This window comes from Aquarana catesbeiana, linkage group LG05 (genome assembly GCF_042186555.1).
Source record: "Aquarana catesbeiana isolate 2022-GZ linkage group LG05, ASM4218655v1, whole genome shotgun sequence".
NCBI classification, from domain to species: domain Eukaryota; kingdom Metazoa; phylum Chordata; class Amphibia; order Anura; family Ranidae; genus Aquarana; species Aquarana catesbeiana.
The window spans coordinates 96,383,674-96,410,348 of record NC_133328.1 but is presented as its reverse complement, the minus strand read 5'-3'; the positions used below and the strand labels follow the sequence as shown (position 1 = coordinate 96,410,348).

Below are 26,675 nucleotides of genomic sequence, written 5' to 3'. Positions count from 1 at the left end.
TTAAATATCAGTTTTAGGTAAATCTTCCCTTGATGTTTGGTTTTACTAGGATATAAGCCTGATACTGCTCCATCTTGCAACACAATTGTTATTAGGCTTTAAAATAATCCACCAAAGCACGATACAGTAAAAGTTGCACATAGTTATTGGTCTACAGTCACAACCAATACATTAGTCAATTTCAAGGCAGAATACAAATGAGGCAAACACAATTTAAAATTCTATGGAGTTTAAACTGGTATTGAATGAATGATTGGGCTGTAGATCAGAGTGCTCATGGTGGAAGGACGGTTGATGAACACCAAGCCCTAAAGAACTGGTTTACTAGAGCTACAGAACCAAAGGCTAGAAAGACAGGAGAAGGAATAATAGTTAAAGTGGTTCTAAAGGTTGAAGGTTTTTTACCTTTGTGCATTCTATGATCCCCACAACATGATGCTGCCACCACCATGTTTCACGGTGGGGATGGTGTGTTCAGAGTGCAGTGTTAGTTTTCTGCCACGCATAGCGCTTTACTTTTAGGCCAAAAAGTTCAATTTTGCTTTATCTTCTTCCACATGTTTGCTGTGTCCCCATATGGCTTCTCACAAACTGCAAACAGGACTTCTTATGGCTTTCTTTCAACAATGGCTTTCTTCTTGCCACTCTTCCATAAAGGCCAGATTTGTAGAGTTCACGGCTAGTAGTTGTCCTGTGGACATATTTTCTCACTTGAGCTGTGGATCTCTGCATCTCCTCCAGAGTTAACATGGGCCTCTCGGCTGCTTCTCTGATTAATGCTCTCCTTGCCTGGCCTGACCAGTTTGGGTGGATAGCCATGTCTTGAAAGGTTTGCCATACTCTTTACATTTTTGGATGATGGATTTAACAGTGCTCCGTGAGATGTTCAAAGCTCAGGATATTTTTTTATATCCTAACCCTGCTTTAAACTTCTCCACAACTTAATCCCTGACCTGTTCCTTGGCCTTCATGATGCTGTTTGTTCACTAAGGTCCTCTAACAAACCTATGACAAACCTTGGAGGGCTTCACAGAACAGCTGTATTTATACTGAGATTAAATTATTAGGTGACTTCTGAAGGAAATTGGTTCCACTAGATTTTAGTTAGGGGTAATAGAGTAAAGGGGGTTGAATACAAATGCACGCCACACTTTTCAGATATTTATTTGTAAAAAATTTTGAAAACCACTTATCATTTTCGATCCACTTCACAATTATTTGCCACTTTGTGTTGGTCTATTACATAAAATCCCAATAAAATAAATTTACGTTTCTAGTTGTAACTTGAAAAATGTGGAAAATTTCAACGGGTATGAATACCTTTTCAAAGCACTGTATGTGAGGCATACGAACAACAAAATAACAATGGACAGAGTTACCATTTCTGGATCTGCTGCCAAGCATTAAGAAACAACAGTGGGATAAGAAGTCCAGACACATATAGCTCCCTCCTAATAGGCGGCTGATTATTTGTGTCTGTTCTGGGTTTTGCTGCTGCAGGCTCAACTACTTTCCCCTGCATCTCACTGAATGCTGGGATATAGTGGGTGGGAGAGTTTTACCCTGGTGTGCATATTCACGCCCTTTCAAACAATCCCTGGTCTGGAAAGTATTTGAACAGCAGGGGGGTGGCAGGGGTATAAATAGTCTGGGGCCTCAAATAGAACCCTTTTGTTCCTGGGGAGTAAGACTCAGCCTGAGGGCTGAGGCACCCCTGGGAGGCCAGCTACAGCACTGAAAAAATCCTTTTTGGGGTCCCAGCTGTAGTTAGAACTCAGGGACCTCTGTCCAGATCATCCTAAGGTAGTGCAAAAAGTTCTACAGAGGATCCAGGCTGCAGGCACCAAATACAGAGACTGGCTGGTACTAGCAGGAGGCTTTCCAGTACCCATTAAACAGTGAGTATTAAGGTGACTTTCCTTGCCACTTTTGGGAGAGCTCATTACAGTTTACTCAGAACCATATTCCTATTGAGGAGTTCATGCATTGAAGTTCATTCATTTAACCTATACATTCAAGAGGGTGGTTGCACCCTGAAGGAGCAGTTCAGTTTTAGGCTACTTTCACACTGGGGGCGCCTGTGCGCTTAGCGCTAAAGCGGCGCTCATTTTAGCGGCGTTTTAGCGCTGTTTAAGCCGCGCTATTCAGCCGCTAGCGGGGCGCTTTTGACCACCGCTAGCGACCAAAGAAGGGTTTAAAAACGCCGTGTTGCATCGCTTCCGAATCGCTTTTCAAGCACTGCCCATTCATTTCAATTGAAATAAATGGGCAGGGTTGTTTGGGAGCGCTGTATACAAACCGCCCCAAAGATGCTGCTTGCAGGACTTTTTCTAACGTCCCACAAGCACACCGCCCCAGTGTGAAAGCACTCAGGCTTTCACATTCGGGTGGCATGGGAGGCAGTTTCAGGCGCTTTACAGGCGCTATTTCTAGCTCTAAGACACCTGAGAACTGCCTCAGGGTGAACGGGGTCTTAGTGTCCTTTGTTGCATTTTCGCTAGTTCTTTTGGAGTATCCCAAGGCTCACCCCATTCAAGTTGAAGTGATACTAAACACACACTGTTTAATTTGCCTTGCCTCTTCTCTTTCTGTATGTGGATGATAGCACTGTAATTATTTAAAAAAAAAAAAAAAATCTAAGTACCTTTCTCCTAATCCTTATAAAGCTGTCACATGACCCAGATCTTTCCCAACCTGTCTGCAGAGAAACATAAGCAGGAGGAGCTTCTAGCACATGTTAAAAAAAAACAGCCTTTGGAATACATAGTAAAAATAAAAAACTAAATTAATATTAAATGCAAATTAAAAAATAACAAATATGGTATACTTACATGCTCTGTACAGTGGTTTTGCACAGATCAACCCCAATCCTCCTCTTCTTGGGTCTCCCGCCAGCGCTCCTGGCCCCTCCCTCCTGGCTCGATCCCAAGCCGCTGCTCTGTGTGTCCATTCACACACAGAGCCGTGGCTCGGCCACACCCCCTCTCTCTCCTTATTGGCTCACTGGCTGTGATTGACAGCTGGGGGAGCCTATGGCACCCACTGCTCTCTCAGCCAATGAGGAGGGAGAGTCCCCGGAGAAACAAGCCTCTCGTGCACTTCTCTGCATCGCTCAGGTAAGTATTACAGGGGCTGGGGGGGGGGGGCTGCTGTACACAAAACTGGTCTAGAGTGCCACTTTAAAATTCAAACAACAATATTATAGCAATGGAGCAACTGCCACTAGATGGTGCAATCACCACACTACATACACAAAATATAAATGAAAAAAACTGGAGCGCTCCAATATATCTAATATGACCACTCTATATTAAATATGTGCAAAAACATATGTTCAATCATGTAAAATAGTCCATAGAACCACTCTATATTAAATATGTGCAAAAGAATATATATTCCAATAAAAATGTCCAATCGTATGAAATAGTCCATAAATATCTAATTCCACCGTGAATGGTATTTAACCTGATCTTCTTAAGTCTCAACAGAAATCACCACTGCGCCCATCACCCTACCTCCTTAGGGTATTTGCTCACCTGATCAAGTGGATCCCTCAGTATAATTGGAGGTCATAAACGATGAACGTATCACTGATGTTAGGAAAACCAGACCCCTGATGCTCCTCTTATGATTCTCGGTTATCAATGGATGGAATGCTCATACAGGACAAAAGGGAGAGCTAATAGCGCAGTTTGTCCGCTAAAGCTTTTATTTTGCTCAAAATCATAAATATGTGCACTCACATGCAAAGAAGTGATACGGCATGAAGTAACTAGGGATGAGTCGAACACCCCCGATTCGGTTCGCACCAGAACATCCGAACAGGCAAAAAATTCGGTCGAACACTGTTAAAGTCTATGGGACACAAACATGAAAAATCAAAAGTGCTCATTTTAAAGACTTGTATGCCAATTATTGTCCTAAAAAGTGTTTGGACATGTATCAATGCAAAAAAAAGTTTTAAAAATGGCAGTTTTTTTTCAGGAGCAGTGATTTTAATAATGCTTAAAGTGAAACAATAAAAATAAAATATTCCTTTAAATATCGTGCCTGGGGGGTGTCTATAGTATGCCTGTAAATTGGCGCAGTTTTCCTGTGTTTAGAACAGTACCACAGCAAAATTACATTTCTAAAGGAAAAAAGTAATTTAAAACTGATCGCGACTGTAATGAATTGTCATCACATGCCTGACGAAGGGGTCCTGCGTGACTCCGAAACGTTGCACCTTTTTGTGTTGTAATCATGCAATAAACTAAACCGTTTGGACGCCACCGTGTGCTGATCCTTGGTGTGCTGGCAAATATCTACATTGTAATGAATTGTCGGGTCTCGGCAATATAGATAAAACTCAATAAAAAAAAATGGCATGGGTTCCCCCCAGTCCATTACCAGGCCCTTCAGGTCTGGTATGAATATTAAAGGGAACTCCAAAGCAAAAATTTTTTTAAAAATTGCGTGGGGGTCCCCCTCAAAATCCATACCAGGCCCTTCAAGTCTGGTATGGAAATTAAGGGGAACCCTGCGCCAAATAAAAAAAAATGGCGTAGGGGTCCAGCCAAAATCCATACCAGACCTGAAGGGGAACCCTGCGCCAAATAAAAAAAATGGCGTAGGTATCCCCCCAAAATCCATACCAGACCCTTATCTGAGCACGCAACCTGGCAGGCCGCAGGAAAAAAGGGGGGGGACGAGAGAGCGCCCCCCCTCCTGAACCGTACCAGGTCACATGCCCTCAACATGGGGAGGGTGCTTTGGAGTAGCCCCTCAAAACACCTTGTCCCCATGTTGATGGGGACAAGGGCCTCAACCCCACAACCCTTGCCGGTGGTTGTGAGGGTATGCAGGCAAGGGGCTTATTGGAATCTGGAAGCCCCCTTTAACAAGAGGACCCCCAGATCCCGGCCCCCGCATGTGAATTGGTAAGGCCTACCATTTCACGAAAGAAAGTGTCAAAAATAGTAAAAAAGTCAGGAGACACTTTGGGACAAGTCCTTTATTAAAAAATAAAAAAATTAAAATGTCCCACGATGTCCATTCATCTTCTATCACGCCGCCCAACGAACCAAAAAAAAAAAATTAAAAAAAAAAAAACGCAACAGGTCTGCCTCAACGGGAGGCTCCCACTGAGTGACGCGTCTTCTGGTGACAGCTCTTATATAGCTGAGGGCAAGGCCACCCGGTGACGTAAACGGGTGACCCCGCCCCCCCATGATGTCAGAGGTAGGCGGGGTTGCCCGTTTTAAAAAATGTTTAATGAAATATATTCCTCAATTGGCAGAATATATATTCACTCTGTGTGCACCAGATGCCCTTGCAAACCCTGATACTACCTTGTAAAAGTAGCAGTGACATCATCACTGTTCTGTACATAGCCTGTGCAGACACCAGAGCTGTGAAAGGGACCCAACAAGACCACCCACTACAGGCTGCCTGCAGAAAAGTACAGGAGGGGGCGGAGACAAGACCAACCTCCCTGTACTTTGAGAGGGCAGCATTGACTGGTCTACATTAAAAAAATCCTCCTGTACAAAGGCAAAGCTTAATGCTGGATTTACTGCACAGATCTGGAGGAAATACACAAAGGTCACCATAAATTAGGAAGAATACACGTGCCTCGTATTTAGACAATTAGACAGTGTTCAGTGGCGGTCCGTCCATTAGGGGAGCAGGGGCGCCACCCCCCCCAATCCATGCGCCTGGCCACTAATCTGCCTCTAATTGGCTTCAAAAAGGGTGGGCTCCCACTTGTGTGACATTAGCGAATTATTATTCGCTATTGTCTTTCTGCTTCTCCTCCCGGCCAATCAGGAAGCGGCTCCTATGACCCGATTGGCCGGGAGTCTTAGAACGGGTCTCAGGACCCGCTTCCTGTTCGGCCGTCAGGAGAAGTGCGAGTGAGGGGGCCAGGTTTGTTTGCCCCCCCAAAATTGTAACTACCAGCCTCCACTGCAATAGTTTCTTATCCTGCAGTCCAGCTTTGAAGCGATATTAAACTTAAAAAAAAACAGGCCCCCTGCAGATTTATGACATAATGTACTAGTACGCACCACAAACTTACCTGTTAAAAAAAGCCCTCTAGTGCTGCCCTGTCGCTACTCCTGCTTGTCCCAGGCACCTCCATCTTCATCTTCACTCTCTCTGGCCGAATAAATGGCCGAGCCACAATGACATCACTGTGCATGCGTGCAGGAGTCACATTGCCTCCTCACAAAATGGGTGTCGAAAATGTACGATAAGCTGAACATGCGTGGCTCAATGTACATGACAGCTGACAGGCAAGGGGAAGCAATTATGACAGAAGAGACCGATAGGGTCTCTTATGTAATAAAAAAATGTAAAAGAACTAATGCATGTCATATGCAGTAATTTAAACCGTAAGTGAATGTGTGTATATACTACATACGTGTAGCTGCATTTCCTTCCAGGGACGATCCTAAGACGTTGTTAGATGTATGCACATTTGGCTTGAAGCCCAGAAAGTGACTCCGCTCTCGGAGAACACAATACTTATAACATTCCATCATTGCAGTTGTAAATATTCTATAGCAGGACAGCCCTGGTGTGGAACAATGGCATGTTCATTTCAGGACTTCTTTAATTCAACAGGAATTAATAAAATGTCCATCAGAGATACCACCTTCCCAAGTCCCTATGTAGATGTGCTCTCCCTAGTCACAAGGCCAATATATGCTTCCTTTATCCACACAAGTCATAAGAATTAGAGTCCTTACGACAAGTGGAAGAGTACCTGTCTCTGCGGTTGATTCCCCGAGGAATGGAAGATTGCTGGAGGCTCCAGAGGGTGGGCTACAGTGCAGCGACAATAGGCTGGATAAATGTACACACTTACAGATGAGTTAACGCTGCATTGCTGACCTGCTATCATCAGAAAAATAAAATGTTCCTTACGCTATCAGGACAAAATAGCATTAGGTCACATGACCCTCCTTTCATGAGTTGCCATTGACTTCTGTTTGATGTTGTAAAGGTTATGTTGATTTTTCATTCATCCGTCTCATGTCACAATACACTTTTTTCAAATTCAAAAGAGACAACAAGATGATAAGTTCACAGTGGCAGTGTCGAGCAGGTTAAATGAGGGTAGTTTGATTTCTCCATAAATATACACATGGAACTCATGAACACGATGTGAACATGAAAGGAAATAAAGACCAAAGTTCAGCACAAATATGATGCAATTTCTATTTCCAAGCATCCTTTCTCAACCTGGGTTATGCGAAACCTGAGTGTTCCTCCAGAGATTGCTGGGGGCTCCTTAAACAATGAGCAATTTCTGCCTCCCAGATATTAAATCATTGACACCAATGATCTTATTAGCTATCTGTAAGGCCACATTCACACCTGAGCATTTTGTAGCTTGAAGCTCAAAGCTCCAAACTTTTAGTATACAAAATCCCATGTAATGGTGTCTGTTCACATATGCTACCCTGATGAAGCCACGTGGGTTAGTGGCATAATGCGTAGGGAGAAGACTAGTGACGTGACTTCCAGAGCCGAAAGGAGTGGAGACTGAGCTCCTTGAACAGATAGAAAGGGCTGCAAGGGCTGGGACAGCGATAATAATGGGAGATTTTAACTGCCTGGTAATTGACTGGAGTAATGGCACTGCTGGGACAGTTAAAGGGCAAAAATTTATAAACCTATTACAAGACAATTTTATGGTCCAGTTTATTGAGACCCCGACTAGGAATCATGCTCTGCTGGACCTGGTAATCTCAAACCATGCAGAGCTTATTACCAATATTCATATGAAAGAACATCTGGGTAGCAGTGAGCATAACATGATTTCATTTAATGTTAGCTGTAAGCAACAAACACTTACAGAAAATATAAAAACACTTAACTTTAGGAGAGCAGATTTTCCAACACAAACAAAAGTCTGCCTGGACAGTATGGTCACCTGCTGACTTGGCACCATCCACAGGCAGCTTAAAGCGGAGGTCCGCCCACCACTGCAAAAATTAAAAGCCAGCAGCTGCACATACTGCAGCTGCTGACTTTTAATAATCGGACACTTACCTGTCCTGGAGTCCAGCGATGTCGGCACCGCAGCTGATGTTTCCATCAGCTGCCGGGTGCATGCCGCCTCCATTGCAAGTAAGGGAACCCGGAAGTGTAGCCTTTCGGCTTCATGATGGGAACCCTACTGTGCATGCGCGAGGCTCCACTCCTCTCTCCTACCGGCCCGGTGAGGAGGAGGGAGGAGGACGGAGCCCCAGCCGTGACGTCAATACCCGCGGCTCCCGGAAGTGGGAAAAGCATACCTGCGAAAGACAGGTAAGCTGTCCCTCCTCCCCTCCGATAGGTGCCAAATGTGGCACCGGAGGGGGGGAGGAGTACAATGAGCGGAAGTTCTACTTTTGGCTGGAACTCCACTTTAACACTTCAATAAGACACATATACGTTTAATCTACCACAATTTTACTTCACCTAATTGTAGTACAGAATATGTTTTTCCAATCTTTTGAAGTGTAATGCCCTGTACACACGGTCGGATTTTCCGACGGAAAATGTGTGATAGGACCTTGTTGTCGGAAATTCCGATCGTGTGTAGGCTCCATCACACATTTTCCATTGGATTTACCGACACACAAAGTTTGAGAGCAGGATATAAAATTTTCCGACAACAAAATCTGTTGTCGGAAATTCCGATCGTGTGTACACAAATCCGACAGACAAAGTGCCACGCATGCTTAGAATAAATAAAGAGATGAAAGCTATTGGCCACTGCCCCGTTTATAGTCCCGACGTACGTGTTTTACGTCACCGCGTTTAGAACGATCGGATTTTCCGACAACTTTGTGTGACCGTGTGTATGCAAGACAAGTTTGAGCCAACATCCATCGGAAAAAATCTTAGGATTTTGTTGTCGGAATGTCCGAACAAACTCCGACCGTGAGTACAGGGCATAAGAAGACAATGACTTTCATGAGCTCTGTCTCTATAAGTCCTCATGCACACGGACGTTTTTACAGCTGCTTTTTTGAGCTTTTTTTGCAGCTTAAAAAGGCCTGTCTATGTTAGTCTATGGCTTCATGCCCACCTAGGCGTTTTTGAGCTGCAAGTGGCATAGGCGTTTTTAAGCTGTAAAAAAAACCCAGGACCAGTGGGTTCTGAGAGACGTTTTTCAGCTGTAAAAACGCTCTAACGCTCAAAAACGCTCAAAAACGTCATTCACCAACCATTGAAAAAAAAAAAAAAATTTTGAAAAAAAAAAAACGCTCAAAAACGCTAACGCGGAAAAACGCTCAAAAACGCTAAAAAACGCTATTGCAAAAACGCTGAAAAAAGCTGAAAAAAGTTTTAAAAAATCACTGCAAAGATACTGGCGTTTTCATAACGTTTTTTTAAACAGCCTGTGTGCATGAGGGCTTAATAACTAACACTGGGATATGGAAGACATTGGGAGGGTATATCAAACCAAAACTCTAGCACTAAACAGGAAGGGAGGACAGAAGACGATACCAAAATCACATTAGTAAACAAATGATAAATTATATGTGAATGGTTTGCTTGTTCCCCATTCATGTAATGTTTATCAGAACCTATCAATATTACAAAAAATATAGAATAGATTAAATAGTGCACCTATCTTATACACAATGACCATATCCAGTGGAGCATCCAAAAATTAATAACAAACAATGTCCAAAAAAGAAAAAAACTGTATATAAAGCACCTATCTTAAACGAACATAAAATTTTCACATCCAGTGAAACCTCCAAAAAAGAGGTTAAAAAACAATTAGTAATCGTGCCAAAGTGATCCCCTGGAGTAAAACAAATAACCACCACCAGCCACCAGTGAGTGAATTAGCCTCTCACCCTAAAATATGACCATACGGTCAAAAACGCCTTTTGATCTAAATAAGGTCTTTAAGTTCTGTATAATTCCACCTGCTTCGATCCGTCTCACCAGAGATCCCCTTGCTGGGACTAGCTGGATGCACTCCTCACATTTCCAATATGTGCTCAAATATATAAACAGAAGCTCATAGCACAATAATGCTAACTGTACCACTTTTTATTAAAGTATCAATTATGCACTAACATTAAAAACATCTTTAACCGCTTCAGCCCCTGGAAGATTTTATCCCCCTTCCTGACCAGAGAACTTTTTGCGATTCGGCACTGCGTCACTGCACCAAAAAAAAATTGACATACTTTTTTTTCCCACAAATAGAGCTTTCTTTTGGTGGTATTTGATCACCTCTGCGGTTCTTATTTTTTGCGCTATAAACAAAAAAAGAGCGACAATTTTGAAAAAAAAAAGCAATAGCGCTGATACAACAATATACAGATTGCTGAGGCCGTTTTAATTGAAGAGGTTCACCTGGGTGCACTAAAGACTGGTACACAAGACTATGTGAGTGTAGTTTATCTTTTGTAATTAATTATGTGTTTTATATGGAAAGCACTATGTAGTTCTCTTCTTTTTGCTTTGCCTTGAGTTATGTATGTAGCACCCTCTGGGTGTAGTGTAGATTGTTAGATAAATTTAGTTAGCTCCTCTGTAATCAATGGAGCCTGGGTTAATTATTTAGGTCTGCTCAGTGTCTCACAGGCTGCTGCTCTGATTGCTTCCCCCTGTATTCTACAGGATTTTAGAATTATAGTGGGAGTAAACAGTCTTAATATTTATGAAAGTGCAGCCAATCCCTGGGGAGGTGTGCCCAGTAGATGGTGGGAGAGCCCAGAAAAAGGCTGGGGCTTGAGACAGGAGCAGCAGAGTTCCTGGATTCAGTCCTTTTGGAGGAGACCCCTATACAGGGTCTCTGCGCCTGGGGCAGGAATTGTGGAGATGCCATCTAGAAGACATTGAGGTCCAGAATGAAGCTTCAGCTGGGGGGGGGGGGGGGGGGCTATTCGCAAAGTCTTACCCTGGAGTTCATTTGGGTCTGGAGAAACCCACTGGAGAGTACCAGGAGGTCCTGTAGCAGTGTGAGTAGGTGACCCTAGTGCTGGAAGTTTAGTGACTGTGTGCAGCTTTTGGTCATTTGGGAAAAATCTTAGTAACCTGTCAGCATTAGAATATTCTATGGGATAGAGAAGAGTCCTCAAAGTGTTCAGTTCATCAGTTTTGGGGTATCCCATGCTCCACTCACCCCATCCAAGTTCAATAAAACCCTAGACTGTTCCTTCGAGCCAGTGGAATAGTGAAGAAAATACTGTGTTCCTGGCTGTGTGTGTTGTAACTGGGGGGAAAGGAGACAATTCACTAGCATCTCTTTCGGGGTTATGCTACATATGAGTGGAGAAAAGGAGATGAGAAGTGAACATCACTTGAAATCTTTGGACCCCTTGAGGGAAAAAGCTTGTTTTGCCCTCTATAATTTGCAGGTGATATTAAAAGGTGAGAGCACCTCTGCAGTGGAGCACTGGGTAAAAGAGTGATGTTATGGGGAAGCGATATAAACAAGCACAGAAGATTTGTATAGTGGGCCACAGAAAATTATTCACACATCCCAGATAGCAAGGAAAACTTGCCACAAATTTGTGGCAGTGTTGAATTGTAGTCTGTTAACTTGCTGCACATTTTCCCTGGCAAGTTGAACATCTGCAGAGTACTTGAAGTACAAGTTCTAGTTCACACTTTTCCAATTTGTAGCAATGCCGGCACAATTGAACCATAAAGACTTCTATAGGATCAGCTTGACCCCACTGAAGTCTATGGGGATTTGTATGTACAAGTATGGCCAGTACAGATTTTACTAGTAGAATATAAACATTGCTGCAGCAATGGAAGTAAGTATTATGGGTGGGGATGGTAGACAATTTAGTTTGGGGGAGGGGACTAAAACCTCCAGGTTTTATATATCTCTATATCAGCCATTCTCAATCGGAATTTTGTGGAAGGCTAGGTTTCCTCTGGAGGTTGCTAGGGATTTCTTGAGCTGTGGATGATGGACCTCCCATTTAATTTTGTCTGCATAGTTACAGGACTAATGGAAAAGCCAGCAGCAAGACACCAATTATCTTTTTAGCCTTCTGTAAGGGTGGCACTTTGGCCACTATTCTTCCTACTGACCACCAATGAGGCATTTTTGACATTTGCTCCTGATGAACTGGTTTAGACCTGAAATGATTTTGGAGGAAAAAGAGGACTGCACTAGACGGAGAGAAGGTAAATGTAATTATGCACATTATTATTCTTGTGAGCTATGTATCTTCCAGTGTAACGCTCAGCAAATGAACTTGTATTCTCATCGTAACACTTTTCAGATTGAAAGTAGTTGGCAAAATCCCCATTCACATGTATGGGGCCAACAACCAATCTTAGCTACCTGCACAGTGGTATGCTGAGAGCAGAATTGGGCTGGATTCCGAACTTTACACCTGAAGATCCCTGGACAGTGGACACATATAATGAATGGTGACATAATTACACATATCTCCCCCATTCAAGAGATCTGTAATACCTAAAGTTTTTCTTTACATTATTATTTAATAATCATGAGCCATTTTAATGGATTGGGATATTTGGTAAACCTTACGACAATTGCCACTATTTCTATAAAACAAGAAAATCAGGTAATTTAATGGTATGTGTGTAAACACACACATACCAGTTCTGTGAGAAGAGGAGAGAGAGATTGTGAGTTCCTACAAGCTGGAACTCCCCAACAGTTAGAATACACACATGGGGAACAGTTAACCCTTTGATCGCCCCCTAGTGTTAACGCCTTCCATGCCAGTGACATTTATACACTAATCAGTGCATTTTTATAGCACTGATCGCTGTATAATTGTCAATCGACCCAAAAAATTGTCAAAAGTGTCCGATGTGTCCGCCATAATGTCGCAGTCTCGATAAAAATCGCAGATCGCCACCATTACTAGTAAAAAATAATAATAATAAAAATGCCATAAATCGATCCCCTATTTCGTAGACGCTATAACTTTTGCGCAAACCAATCAATATACGCTTTTTGAGATTTTTTTTACCAAAAATATGTAGAGGACATATCGGCCTAAACTGAGGAAAAAATTAACTTTTTTTTTTTTTTAAATTGGGGCTATTTATTACAGCAAAAAGTACAAAATATTGTGTTTTTTTCAAAATTGACGCTCTTATTTTGTTTATAGCGCAAAAAATAAAAACCGCAGAGATGATCAAATACCATCAAAAGAAAGCTCTATTTGTGGAAAAAAAAGGACGTCAATTTTTTTTGGGTACAGCGTCGCACAAGCGTGCAATTGTCAGTTAAAGCAACACCGTGCCGTATCGCAAAAAATGGCCTGGTCACTGAGCAGCCAATTCTTCTGGGGCTGAAGTGGTTAAAAAAAAAAACCTGAAAGCTGATTGGTTTCTATGCAGAGCCGCACCAGATTTTGCACTCAATCAATCCCTAAGTGTATAACCAGCACAAGACTTTAAGGCCGGGTTAACACTGGTACGACACAACAGTCGTACCACTTTGAATCCGACTTTGCCCTGCGACTTGAAGTCCGACATGCGTCCGACTTCAATGAACAGGGATCCGACTTTGATCCCCGCCAATACCAATCACTGTGTCTCATATGAGTCTTTAGGGGAAACCCCACGCCAAATAAAAAAAAAAAACGGCATGGGTTCCCCCTCCAAGAGCATACCAGGCTCTGCAGTCTTGTATGGATTTTAAGGGGAACCCCTACGCCAAAAAAACGCTATGGGGGTCCCCCCAAAATCCATACCAGACCCTTATCTGAGCACACAGCCTGGCAGGTCAGGAAAGGGGGTGGGGACGAGCGAGTCTACGCTGTCTTCTGCCGGGTCTCCTCCGCTGTCTTCTCGCTCTTTTGCTTGCCCTTTTGCCCGGTCTTTTCCGCTGTGTTCTCCCTCTGTTGTTCTTCCATTGTTGTCTCAACGCTCTCTCTCCGCTCTAAAGCTGCGTGTGCAGCGTGCCACTACTTATATTGGCATAGGGCGGGGTCACCGGGTGATGTCATCCGGAGGCCCCACCCCTTATGACGTCACCGTCCGTGGCATGATGGGGCGGTGACATCATATGGGGCGGGCCTCCGGTGACCCCGTCCCATGCCAATATAAGTAGTGGCACACTGCGCGCCCAGCATTAGAGTGGGAGAGAGCGTTGAGTCAACATCGGAAGAAAATCAGAGGGAGAACACAGCAGGGGAGACCGGGCAAAGAGCGAGCAAAAGAGCAAGAAAACAGCGGAGGAGACCCGGCAGAAGACAGCGGACAGAGGGAGACGAACCGGAGAGAGAGCGGAGAAGAAACCGAGAGGGGAGAAGAACCGACAGAGGCAGAAGACATCAGCGGAGGACATAGAAGAGCCCGAAAGGGGAGAAGAGATTGGAAGAGACGACGGAGCTGCCATAATAAATTACTTTAAAAACATGTGTAATGTGTTTTATTTTTGACACTTTTTTAGGTGAATGGGTAGGGGTACAACGTACCCCATACTTATTCACATAAGGTGGGGGGCTTTGGATCTGGGTGCCCCCTTATTACAGGGGGCTTCCAGATTCCGATAAGCCCCCCCCGCCCCCAGACCCCGACAACCAATGGCCAGAGTTGTTGGGAAGAGGCTCTTGTCCTCATAAACATGGGGACAAGGTGCTTTGGGGCCCCTCCAGGCCCCAAAGCACCCACCCCCCATGTTGAGGGCATGTGGCCTGGTACAGTTCGGGGGGGGGGGCGCTCGCTTGTCCCCACCCCCTTTCCTGACCTGTTAGGCTGTGTGCTCGGATAAGGGTCTGGTATGGATTTTGGGGGGAACCCCACGCCGTTTTTTCAGCATGGGGGTTCCCCTTAAAATCCATACCAGACCAAAGGGCCTGGTATGCTCTTGGAGGTTGAACCAATTTCGTTTTTTTTTTTTTTTTTTTTATTTGGTGTGGAGTTTCCCTGCAAGATCATCAGAGCTCAAGTCGCATGTCAAAGTCGGATCAGTTAAGACGATGATCCGACTTTGATCCAACTTCAATGATATTCAATGGGCTGAAGTAGGATCAAAGTCGGGCCAAACTAGTGCAGGAACCTTTTTCAAAGTCGGACCGACTGGTATCAGACCAGTTAAGACGGCTCCCATAAGGGAAACATTGATTTTCACACGTCATGCGACATGAGCTCTCGATGTCAGAGCGTTTGTTGTACAAGTGTGAACCCAGGCTAAAGCAGATTGAAAATGTTCAATTTCCCCTCAAGCTGAAAATGTACTAACTCCACTTATAGGCTCATTAGATTACAACAATACTGTATTGCCCTCTTGTGGTAAAATTTAAATTCACAGCAGTTGCTAACAAACCGCATTATCAAATGCAGACAAATCCTATGAAGTATTTTGTACTGAGAAGTGAGAATAGAGTAGAAAATGTGGATTTCACAAATTGCACATTTGTTTCTAGTACTTTCCTTGGTCTTTATATCCTTGACATGTAGCAATCCTCAGTAAAGCACTGATCTTGAAACTGTTGATGGCAAGCTCAGTACTTGCCTCCCTGATCATCAACTGACCTGCACATTTTTTATAGCTCTGGAAGCAAGAAAACCCACCTAACTTACTGTATTTATATATAGTGGATGCATTTATATTTGTAACAAATGTTCAATTTTAATATATGCAAAGTGGTCTGAAATGCTAAAAGTACCGTTATCCTTTAAGCACATCTCTTGATCCATAGTTATGTCAGAACTCTAATGCCGCTTACACGCGCTCGGACATTCCGACAACAAAATCCTAGTTTTTATTTCCGACGGATGTTGGCTCAAACTTGTCTTGCATACACACGGTCGCACAAATGTTGTCAGAAATTCTGAACGTCAGGAACGCGGTGATGTACAACGAGCTGAGAAAAATGAAGTTCAATAGCCAGTGCGGCTCTTCTGCTTGATTCCGAGCATGCGTGGAATTTTGTGCATCAGAATTGTCTATACACACACTCGGATTTTGTTGTCGGAAAATTTGAGATCCCGCTCCCAAATTTTTGTTGTCGGAAATTCCGACAACAAATGTCCAATGGAGCCTACACGCGATCGGAAATTCCGACAACAAGCTCCCATCGAACATTTGTTGTTGGAAATTTCTGAGCGTGTGTACGCTGCATTATGCCCTGTACACACGATCGGCCTTTCCGACAACAAAACCTTGGAATTTTGTTTGAAGGTTGTTGGCTCCAACTTGTCTTGCACACACACGGTCACACAAATGTTGGCCAACAATTACGAACGTAGTGACATACATGACATACGGCGAGACAATAAAAAAGAAGTTCTATAGTCATGTGATATCTCCATTACAAACGCTAGTTTTACAAGACCGAGAGCCCTCGGCTTGTACTTGATTCCGAGCATGAGTGAACTTTTGTGCAACGGACTTGTGTACACACGATCGGAAAGTCCAACCACAAAGTTTTCTTGGTGGAAAATTTGAGAACCTGCTAGCAAACATTTCTTGGCGGAAAGTCTGACAGTTAATGTTTGATGGAGCACACACACGGTTGGACTTTCTGCCAACAAGCTCACATCCAACATTTCCTGTCGGAAAGTCCGACCGTGTGTACGCGGCATTAGGCAACCCATAGATGAGTCCTTTTTTTCGTTCAACCAGAGGTTTGAAGGAAAAAAAAAAAGACTTAATTCCCACTTGCATACATTTGTGGTCGATGGGGAAATCCTCCCTGCTGTGCTATTGTATTCGGACAGTGGAAAAACTACCCGGCCTTCATAATACACTGATAGCACTGCCTGCTATAGCCGGTAGTGTTGATCGTGTGTGAAAAGTCTGTCAGGGCGGCTGTACAGAAGTAAAAGCCGGCAGCGCTGATCAGAGCATAATGAGGGCAGGGAAGCATCCCCGCCATCATAATACAATAGCGCAGCGGGAAGGATTCCCCCAACTAATTTGAATGTGTGAATGGAGGAATCGAGTAATTTTTTTTTCATTCAGCCCGTTGTTTGAAAGGAAAAAAAAGACTCATCTGTGGGTTGCCTAATGGCCGGTTCACACTAGATGCGGTGCAAATTCGCTGCAAATCCGCACTGCATCTGAATTGCAGACCTGTTTATGCAAACTGATTGCAGAGTGTATGTTAACAACACCTGCAATCAGTTTGCAAAACACAGTGCAATTTGCAGAATTGGATCGCATAGGTGTGAACATACATGCGATTCGATTCTGGTGCAGACAAAACAAAAAGGTCCTGCACGAGTTTGGTCCGAATGCAATGCATCACACAGACATTGCATGTGATCTACACAGCAATGCGGTGCGAATCACATGCGATTTCTGGCATCTCACTAGTGTGAACCGGCCGTAAGGAAGTAATAATGTTTTGAGATGCTTTGTGGCAGCTCATGTTGTCAAACCTAATTCTACCGCAAACCAAACCTCCTAGATTAAAAACATGCTTATATCAAACAAAAGCAAAAAACAAAGGGACAGTTTAAGTCTTAAACATGATACTTCTCACATTCAAACATACAGATCCCTATCTGAATTGGGAATAAAAACACACACACACATCCACACATAGGATGAACTGGATGGACCTGTGTCTTTTTATCAACATTATAAACTATGAATCTATATTGAAGGAACAGTTATTATTCAATTCTACAGAAGGCAGGGCACACCACCAGCCTTCAAAAATGTTTTAAAACTCACATAATTAAAGTGGAACTTGAAGCGGAACTTCACCTAAAAAAAAAAAAAAGAATGTTCCACTTATCCTCCTCCTCCCCATTTGTAGATTTTTTTTTTTTCAATGAGCAGATACCTATTTCTGACAGGTACCCTCTTTCACTTCCATTCTGACTGCCTAGCTGACAGAGTGGAAGTTCAAACCCCCTGCCCGCAACCTACTGGGACCAGCACAGGTCTCAGGAGACTGAGGGACCATTGAGAAAGTGCAGTTCATCTCGCGCATCTGCATTGGGGAGCCGGCTCTGAAACACAAATGACTTCCCAAAGTCAAGATGTCAGTCACCTAAAAATCAGCAAAGAATTGGGCTGGGTGAGGACAAACCTGGATCCCTGGACTGGTAAGGGTCTATATATTAGAATTCAACACATCTGTGCACGTGCGGTGGGTTTCTGCGCATGTGCACAAATGCCACCAGCCCCTGGCAGATTGCCACTATAGCACCCAGTGGCCTTTGTGCATAGGTGTGGAAATCCGCCACACCTGTGCAGATGTGCTGCAAAGTTGCGGCTTAGTAACCACTCAGCCTTCTGAGATAGTTGTGACGTAGCAAATACAGGAGGCAGTGGGGGACCAGGAAGTGCTGCATTGCAGCACAAAAAAAGAACATAAAAGTAAACATTATAATACAATTTTGAACCATTTGTGAAAGAGGTAGGAAGGGTGGGACAACATAAAAAATTTTTTATGTAGTGACTTAAGTTCAGCTTTAAAGCCTAAGGTTAATTTTTTTAACCACCAGAAAGGACAGTACATTCAATGATAAGTGTCCCTTGTGCCAATATTTTGTCCTTTGCCCCTCCCTCCTTCTTACCCTTGGGGTGTTAATGTTCCAGTACTGCAAGGGTTAATGCAACAACTGGACCTGCCATAGGCACAAATCAAGAGTGCTGACTATACTTGCACTTTCAATCTTGTCAACTGTCTCTTTATTATCAACCTGAATACCAGGTCAGAGAGATGTAAAAAATGGGACTTTACATTTGCCTTTCAGGGAATATCACACACTTAATTAAAAACAACATAATTTTATTACAAGTATAAAACCAGCGACATACCACTCTCCTTTTGTCTAACGGCAGGATTCTGTGTTGCTAGTGGATCCCTTGAGTACCTAGGTGATCCATGGACTTTTGGGCATAGGCAAATCTGTCCCCCCCCCCCTTTTTTTTTTACTTTCACATTTAAGCTGGACTGCTGATATATGCAGTTAACTTCATATGCAATATTGCCTATGGTAATCATAAGGTCTTTAGAGCATTGTGTTACGGATGCAGGTAGATGTGAAGATTTTTTGCACAGTCACATGTAAGGTTATTGGATCCTGATGAAGCTAACCTTTTGACGAAACACGTAGATCCATGACACCTATTTAGGACCATAAGATATGAAATTATATCTTCAACTTGATGTGACATGTGTTTCCTGTTCGTGGAAAAGTGGTATTAATGTATTTCATAAATTTTATGCTGGTTTTTATACTTGTAATAAAATGATGTTGTTTTAATGTAGTGTGTGGTATTCCCTGAAAGGCACATGTAAAGTCCCATTATGCATGTCTATCACTGCCCCTGGTATTCAGGTTGACAGTAGATAGACAGCTGACCAGATTGCATTTGTATAGGGATGGTGCCCTCCGGAAAATGTATACATATTATTTAACATCACCCCGGGCAGTCATTTTTCCTGCACTTTCCACCCCTCCTTCATTTATAGAATCTGTTCTATATCTGTTCTATAGCTCCCATCGGTGAAAAAGCATTCTATGAATGTAGGGTGAGTGGATGAATGAAAGATCTACCTCCTCCATTCATAGATTGCTTTTCATTGATGGAAGCTACAGTACAGCTTCTATGAGTGGAGGAGGGGATAGAAAGTACAGGCATAGTTGCAGGGTGACTATTACAAGTTCAGCAGCTGTATTTACACCCACAGCAGTAATAGTCTGGTGCCAGGGGTGGCGGACAGTGGAGAAAAGATTTTAGAGAGCAGCAGCCAAGACAAGAGAGACTTCTAATTGAATGTAAGTAGCGTCCCTTGTACTGATCTACAGACATCCAATGCGGCACTACAGCTTTAAAAAAACAAATCCTTTATAAGAGGGCTACATTAGTACAGCACAGACGAAAGAACAAAAGTTTAGCAATGATATGACATACAGTGGATATAAAAAGTCTACACACCCCTGTTAAAATGTCAGGTTTCTGTGTGTTTTCAGTCGCCAGATACCCAAGGAGTTGTACGTGGCTGGGAGGAGGTTTCAAGGAGTATCAAGGAGCTATCAAGGAGAGGGATAATTACTGGCTGGCAACCCGTCTTGATCCACGTTACAAGGGTAAGGTTGCAGAATTCATCCTACCTTCGTAGAGGGAGCAGACGATGAAACATCTTCAGGAGACCTTGAAGAAAGGTTTGTACAATGCATTTCCAGACCCTGGGAGAGTACAGTTTCCTGGTGCTGGACAACGTGTTGCTGAGGCTTCATTCAGACAGAGGAAGAGCGGTGGAGAAGGTGGCCGGCTGACCGATGCCTTTAAACAATTTTTCAGTCCTCAGCGCCAAGGTCTTTGACAGAAATCATAAAAATCAGACCGAGACAGAAGTACAGTTAAATCACACTTGTTTAATAATAAAAGTAAATGGAACAAACGTAGTCAAAATATAGCCAGAGTTCAGGAACCGGAATGGATAGTCAGACAAGCCGAACGTCAGGGAGCCGGAGATGAGCGTGGTAAAACAGCAAGCAGGATCTGGAGCCAGAAGTGATGTCAGCCAAGCAAGTCTTTTAACAGGAATGCAGGAAAGCGTCTCTGTGATGTTGACTAAGGCGAAGGCAGAGATCCTCTGGGCTGGATGGCTTAAGTAGGCGGGATATCATCAACAGCTGAGTACCTGTGGAGAGATAGGAGCTGGCAATTAGCCGACAGTTGAGCGGCCAGCTCAGAGAAGGAAGGGCTGAGCCCAGCCCTGATAGTACCCCCTCCTCAACGACCCCTCCCCCTCGGAGGACCACCAGGCTTGAGGGGAAAACGTCTATTGAAATCACAGAGGAGGACAGGGGCATGTACGTCGGAGGATGAGATCCAAGAGCGTTGCTCCGGACCATACCTCTTTCTAAGCACCAGGTACTGTATGCGCTCACAGAACCTATGGGAGTCGACAATGTACTGTACTTCATACTCCTCATGGTTCTCAACCTGTACAGGGTGAGGACGCTGCACTGAGGTGGTAAAGTGGTTGCAGACCAAAGGTTTTAATAAGGAGACATGAAATACATTCGAAATACGCATGTTAGAAGGAAGGTCTAATGCGTAAGCCACTGGGTTAATCCAGCGAAGAATACGTAAAGGCCCAATAAACCAAGGTGCGAACTTCAGTAAGGGAACACAAAGTTGGAGGTTGCAAGATGACAGCCAGACCCTGTCCCCAACCTGGTAGGAAGGCGCGGGCAGGCGTCTGCGGTCAGCATGGAGTCTGTACCTATCAGTAGCATGTCACAAAGCCTCTTGGACTTGTGCCCAAGTGGAACGAAAACCATGGAGATGCTCATCTAACGCAGGAATACTCTGCGGAACAAATGAGTCAGGCAACATGGAAGGTTGGAAACCACAATTCGCCATAAATAGGGACAATCGGGAAGCAGAATTCAAGGCACTATTGTAAGCAAACTCTGCCCACAGTAATAGGTCTGACCAGTTGTTATAATGGTCAGAAATATTGCAACGTAGGAATTGCTCCAAGGACCGATTGGCTCGTTCTGCGGCCCCATTAGACTGTGGGTGATACACAGAGGAAAAAGCAAGCTGAATTCCCAACTGTGCACAAAAGGCTCGCCAGAACCGGGACACAAACTGACTACCCCTGTCCGAGACAATCACCTTGGGTAGCCCATGTATGTGAAAGATCTCCTGAGCAAAAATGGAAGCCAGTTCCTTAGAAGTGGGCAACTTCTTAAGTGGAATACAATGAGACATTTTTGAGAACCGGTCAACCAACATAAGGATAACTGTGTTGCCTTGGGAGTTGGGTAACTCCATAAATGAAATCCATAGACAGGTGGGTCCAGGGCCTCTCTCCATTGGGTATGGGTTGTAGGAGGCCCACTGGAAAATGTCGTGGAGTCTTACTCTGAGCACACACGGAACAGGCAGCTACGAGGCGGTCACATCAGCATGTATACTAGGCCACCAGAATTGTTGGGAAATGGCGAACCGTGGTGCGAACCATAGCCAGAATACGATCAGGAGGAATCACAGGAACCGACTCCAACTTGGAAGTGGAGGAATATTGTCGTGACAAGGCGTCAGCCCATTCTTAGTACCAGGTAAGAATGAGACAATGTAATTGTAACTTGACCAGAAAAGAGGCCATCGTGCCCTTCTGGGATAGAGGCGTTTAGCCTCAGACGAGAATGTGAGATTCTTATGGCCAGTAAGAATGAGAACTGGCACAGTGGTACCTTCGAGGAGATGTCTCCATTATTTCAGGGCTAAAATGATCTCCAACAGCTCTCTGTCACCAATTTCGTAATTGCACTCCGCAGGTGACAATTAATTGGAAAAGTAGCCACAAGGATGCTTAGCACTCTCAGAGGTAGGATGGTGGAGAAGGTGGCCGGCTGACCGATGCCTTTCAACAATTTTTCAGTCCTCAACGCCAAGGTCTGTGTCAGAAACCATGAAATCAGACTGAGACAGAAGTACAGTTAAATCACACTTGTTTAATAATAAAAGTAAATAGACAAACGTAGTCAAAACATAACCAGGAACGGATAGTCAGATAAGCCAAACGTCAGGGAGCCGGAGATCAGTGTAGTAAAACAGCAAGCAGGATCTGGAGCCAGAAGGGATGTCAGCCAAGCAAGTCTTTTAACGGGAAGGAATTCAGGTGAGCGTCTCTGTGATGTTGACTAAGGCGAAGGCAGAGATCCCCTGGGCTAGACGGCTAAAGTAGGCAGGACTGACGAGCAGGATATCATCAACAGCTGAGTACCTGTGGAGAGATAGGAGCTTGCAATTAGCCAACAGCTGAGCGGCCAGCTCAGGGAAGGAAGGGCTGAGCCCAGCCCCGACAGTCTGATCAGTTCAAGTAACCATCGATATCGTCTGCATTGCATGGTGCAGGAATATCTAGGGGCAAGAGCAGACTTTGAGACCTTTCCAACAGAGCATCCACTGGGTTACTGGGTCTTGAGGATGGACCAATGGCCAGAACTATTTCAATATGCAATTGAGGTACTGACCTGTCCTGCATCCAGCGTTCTTTCTGAACGCACATTCAGTTGTTCTGGAGGGTTTGTAACGGATCATAGAGTGCGCCTGTCCACAGACTCCGTTGATGGACTCACATTCTTAAAAATGAATCAGTCTTGGATCAACAGCTATCAAGCACCTGATGCTGATGCAACTGATTGCATTTTCTATGGATGTGGTATCCCTTGAAGACTGCTTATGTTGACTATCCTATTCCTCCTCAATCTTGATGATGCTAGCTTCCAACAATATTTTTGGTTTAGGGCACCACCACCACCCAAGGCCCAATTTTTCTCCCCCTGTTCAACAGGGGCAAGTAATTACAGTTCTTGATATAATATTTCATAGCAGGGCCCGTTCCTGCGCCCAACAAGCGTAACTGTGAGGGCTTACAGTGTTGTGGCACCACCACCAAAGGCCCAATTTTTCTGCCCCTGTTTAACAGGGACATGTAATTCCAAATCTTGATATCATATTTCACAGCAGAGCCCGTTCCTGCACACAACAAGATTAACTGGGGTAATGGACTGGGAGGGGGAACCCACGCTGTTTTTTTTCAATGATTTTCATCTATATTGCCGGGACCCAACAATACATTATAGCCGCGAGCAGTTTTAAATGACTTTTCCTTTTAGAAATGTCATTTTGCTGTGGTATTGTTCTAAACACGGAAAAACTGCGCCACTTTACAGGCATACTATAGACACCCCTCAGCCACGATATTTAAAGGAATATTTAATTTTTATTGTTTCTCTTTAAGCATTATTAAAATCACTGCTCTGGGAAAAACGGACGTTTTTAAAACTTCTTTTTTGCATTGATACATGTCCCCTGGGCCAGGACCCGGGTCCCCAAACACTTTTTATGGCAATAACGTGCATATAAGCCTTTAAAATGAGCACTTTTGATTTTTCATGTTCGTGTCCCATAGCCTTTAACGGTGTTCGTGTGTTTAAACATAAATTTGTTGCCTGTTCTGCTGCGTACGGAACCGGGGGGTGTTCACCTCATCCCTAGAGTCTATCAGCATGGCACATCTTGACTTGACAATAGTTACCCACTCTTCTTTGCAAAAACAGATCACCCCACAGATTTTCAATCGGATTCAGGTCTGGGCTCTGGCTGGGCCATTCCAAAACTTTAACCTTCTTCTGGTGAAGCCATTTCTTTGTTGATTTGGATGGATGCTTTGGGTAGTTGTCTTGATGAAAGATGAAGTTCTTCTTCATGTTCAGCTTTCTAGCAGAAGCGTGAAGGTTTTGTGCCAATATTGACTGGTATTTGGAACTGGTCATAATTCCCTCTACCATTACTAAGGCACCTGTTCCAGCTGAAAAAAACAGCCCCAGAGCATGATGCTACCACCACCATGCTTCACTGTGGGTATGATGTTCTATTGGTAATGTGCAGTGTTGTTTTTGCGCCAAACCTATCTTTTGGAATTATGTCCAAAAAAGTTCAACCTTGGTTTCATCAGACCATAACATATTTTCCCATATGCTTTTGGGAGACTTCAGATGTGTTTTTGCAAAATTTAGCCGGGCTAGGATGTTTTTCTTTGTAAGAAAAGGCTTCCGTCTCCGCCACTCTACTCCATAGCCCAGACATATGAAGAATATGGAAGATTGTTGTCACATGTACCACACAGCCAATATTTGCCAGATATTCCTGCAGCTCCTTTAATGTTGCTGTAGGCCTCTTGGCAGCCTCCCTGACCAGTTTTCTTCTTGTCTTTTCATCAATTTTGGAGGGACGTCCAGTTCTTTGTAATATCACTTTTGTGCCATATTTTCTCCACTCGATGATGACTGTCACCACTGTGTTCCATGATATATCTTATACCTTGGAAATTCTTTTGTACCTTTCTCCTGACTGATACCTTTTAACAATGAGCTCCCACTGATGCTTTGGAAGCTCTCTGCGGAACGTGGCTATTGCTGTAAGATGCCATTAAGAAAATGTCAGGAAAGAACTACTAGAACAGCTAAGCTTTATTTGGGGTTAATCAGAGGCACTCTAAATGATGGCAGGTGTGTACTGACTCCTATTTAACATCGATTTTAATGTGATTGCTTAATTCTGAACACAGATACAACCCCAGTTATAAGAGTTATAAGTGGTTGCACACTTATGCAACCGCACTATTTCATTTTTTTTATTTTTACTTTCCCTCCCTAAAAGATTCAGCTTGCTTTTCAATTGATTTGTACAGTTTACAGGTCACATTAAAAGGTGGAAAAAGTTCTGAAATGATTTGAAATGAACACCCTGTACTGCCCGGTGTAGGAAATCTATATGGAGAAAAAAGTAGGTGTCTGCACCTACTGTGAACAAGCCCTAAAGGGTTTGTTGCAGTTTTGTGTTTTAATAACCCCTGTGAGGCTGGACATTGATGCTTGTTTTTTTCTGTGGACAAATAAAAGTGGGCAAGAAGGCTTGCAATCAAAGCCTCCTCCTTCTCTGGGTATTTCTAAAATCCACTTCCTAATGACCGATGTTATTGATTCAACTGGCCTGAAACCTCTGGCACAATTGAACGATTTTTTGCCCTGGGATTCAAGTAGGTGGTTATTGTACTTCCAACTTCGTAACTTCTATAACTCATCAAAAACAAGAGGCGACTTTCATCCTCCCCATACTGTTTTCAAATCCCTATGTATACAATCTGATCCTCCTACCCATACGGTTTCTCTCCTTTATAACTCTTTCCTGACTGAGATATTTTCTGATAAACCTTCTTATTTTGCAGAATGGGAAAGGGAGTGAGTCACTTTTACGTAGGAAGAAGTTCGTAAATCCTGTACCTGGACCCATAAATCTTCTGTTGTGCGTGAAATTCAGGGACGAAATTACAAAATTATCACGAGATGGTATCGCTGTCCTTGAATACTACATTAAATATTTCCAAATATATCAGACCATTGCTGGCGATGTCAATCTCATGTAGGCACCATGCAACATATATGGTGAAGCTGCCCTGCCTTGTGACCATTTTGGGATAGCGTTTCTAAAATATACAGCACCTTCGCCTCAGAAATAGTGCCCCAAACTCCCCAAACAGCACTGCTATCTATGTTACCAGAATCTGCCTCAAAAGTTAAGAAGGTACAATAGGACTTTAACGGCAACACAGAATATTTTTAGAAATTGTATAAAATGTAACATTTTATTATTACATGCATAAAATAGGTGTATACATCACCGCTCTAAAATAGCAGGACATATTAAAATGATTGCTGATAAGTCAATGTTGCAATGACAATATCTTCTCTCTGTGACCAACGCGTTTCAGGAAAGCTGGAATCCCTTCTTCAGGGGTATTTGCACAGAGAAGACCATATACTGTCAGGTCCATAAATATTGGGACTTTCAGCTTTAATTTGAGGGTATTTACATCCAAATCAGGTGGATGGTGTAGGAATTACAACAGTTTGTATATGTGCCTCCCACTTTTTAAGGGACCAAAAGTAAAGAGATAATGGGACAACAGTCCGTTCAAAAGTCCGTTGGTTTGAACGTGCATGATGACATACGAAGGGACTAGAATAAGGAAGTTCATAGCCAGTAGCCAATAGCTGCCCTTGCATCCTTTTTTGTCCGTCGGACTAGCATACAGACGAACGAATTTTTCAACCGGACTCGAGTCCGTCGGAAAGATTTGAAACAAGTTCCAAATCTAAACGTCTGATTTTCGACAGAAAAAGTCTGAAGGTCCGATGAAGCCCACACACACGGTTGGATTGTCAGACAGATTTGT

At 43.5% G+C, this 26,675-nt stretch overlaps 1 protein-coding gene across 6 annotated transcripts in view; it reads right to left on the bottom strand.

Moving 5' to 3' along the window:
* Positions 1 to 26,675, bottom strand: part of PRKAG2 (protein kinase AMP-activated non-catalytic subunit gamma 2) — a 538,740-nt gene that overhangs the window by 248,372 nt on the left and 263,693 nt on the right. Inside the window, exon 1 of one of the 6 annotated variants that reach the window (XM_073629988.1) lies at positions 6,749 to 6,909. The exons of the other annotated variants lie outside the window; for them this stretch is intronic. The gene's annotated coding sequence lies outside the window, so the exon portion shown is untranslated. Of the gene's footprint in view, positions 1 to 6,748; positions 6,910 to 26,675 lie in introns of those variants that run through there. 6 annotated transcript variants of the gene reach the window in all.